Source organism: Marmota marmota, unplaced genomic scaffold (assembly GCF_001458135.2).
Source record: "Marmota marmota marmota unplaced genomic scaffold, marMar, whole genome shotgun sequence".
NCBI lineage: Eukaryota > Metazoa > Chordata > Mammalia > Rodentia > Sciuridae > Marmota > Marmota marmota.
In genome coordinates, this window is record NW_026000108.1 from 24,981,114 (window position 1) to 24,982,849 (window position 1,736).

General features: G+C 49.0%; 1 pseudogene; it reads right to left on the minus strand.

Annotated features, from left to right (window-relative positions):
• Window positions 1-442: 442 nt before the first annotated feature.
• LOC107138934 lies at window positions 443-1,516 on the minus strand (annotated as a pseudogene).
• Window positions 1,517-1,736: the final 220 nt, after the last annotated feature.

The following is a 1,736-nucleotide window of genomic DNA, read 5'->3' on the forward strand; positions in this document are numbered from 1 at the left end:
CTAACAGGATGTCTTTCTGGTTTCCTTTGTTTGGGCACTTATGATATTGAATATTAGTTCATAATATAGAATACAAAATAATTCCTGTGAAGACACTAAAGTTTTATTCTTATGTCAACACTGAGGACATTTTGAAGAGGAGATAAGTTCAAAATTAAATTCATGTGTAGACATACTATAGGGCAAGTATCTTTTTTTTTTAATTATCAGATTTGGTTTCAAATTTAGGGGCTGGAAAGAAGTGCTGATCTTGGCAAGGGGGAGCAACAGGATGCACATTGAGTCTAAGGAAGGCCTGGGGGCCTAGGGTTAGTGGGGAGGCCTACTTGGCTCGGAGAAAAGGGAAGCAAGGTACTTCCCTTAGTGCTGAGGAAAAGGCACTTAACTCATTTGCCTCTTGCCCCCATCCACAGAAAAGCTGGAGTCCATCACTTGGCCCCATTTAATGACCCAGTGGCTTTTCCTGGTTCAGCCTCTGGAAGAAGCTTTTGCCAAACTCATATGTGCTGATCACAATGACATAGGAGCGGGCAGCCTCCATGAACCTGGCATTGGGGGCGAGGACATGGGGAGCCTGCAAAGAGTCCCTTGGTGCCTGATTCAGGCCATATCCTCTGAAGCCACAGGCGTGTAGAGTCAGCAGTGGGGACTCCACCCCCACAGCCTCTACAGCTCCCAGGGCAACCTGCCACTGTGTCTTCTCCACATTAAAGGTAGAGTCGAGAGGGAAGCCACTGTCCTTGAGATGCTGCCAGCCGCAAAGGGCACCCATGGATGTCTGGCCATGATTTTTGAGCCTTTCAGCCAGCTCTTCACCAGTTCATACTTGAACCTGCACAGAGCTGAGAAAGGCACATCTCAAAGTGCTGTGGAACCCCAGCCCAGCCACAGTAAGTGCCAACCACCCTGAGCCACTGCAGCTGGACACAGGTGCCTAGCTCACGGTATTGATGCACGCTGACCCTGCAGTTTTTCTGCACAAGTTCCAGGGGGCTGATCATTCTCACAGTGCCCAATCGAGTTAGTGTGCCAACAACCATCGGTGCATAGAGGTCAGAAGTTAGGGCTTGCCTACAAAGGAAGGCCTTGAGTTGGTCATAGGTGGTGAAATAGATGGCCATAGATGGAACAGTCATCACCAGGGTGGCTAGGAGATGGCTCCATAGGGTCCTGATGCCCTCGAGCCTCAAAATCTTCACAAAAGCATCCACAGTGCCAATGACGTGGATAGGGTCATAAAACCAGGTGGTACAGGGTACCATCTGAGCTTGGGTATGGGACTCCAGGACACCATTGCAGTACTGGAGGCACTTCCCTGTGGATTGGAAAGAAGAGGGTGATTTGGTATAGGCTACAAAGTCTCTAGGTAGACATTGGCTTGTTTCTCACCAGCTTGCATCAGTAGGCATCACATGACACATCCAGCAGTGTCACAGACAGGGGTGACCACAGCTCCAGGCCCAGAGGCCACCATTGATTGGAGAAGGCTAATGCTCCCAAGATCCTGGTCAGTCATCTTGTTGTTTCAATCCTGACTCTAAGCAGATGTTGGCCTCTGGAGGCACCAAGGGGCCTAGGGGGCACATAGTGCTTCCATGCACCATGTGGGGTACCTGCATGTCCACCCTTAGAGCAAGCACCTTGAAGAGTGATAAATAAGGAAAATTCTCTAATTCTGAAGGTGAGATGCATTGAACCAGTGTTTCCAAATCTTATGTAATTGTGAATCACCTTGG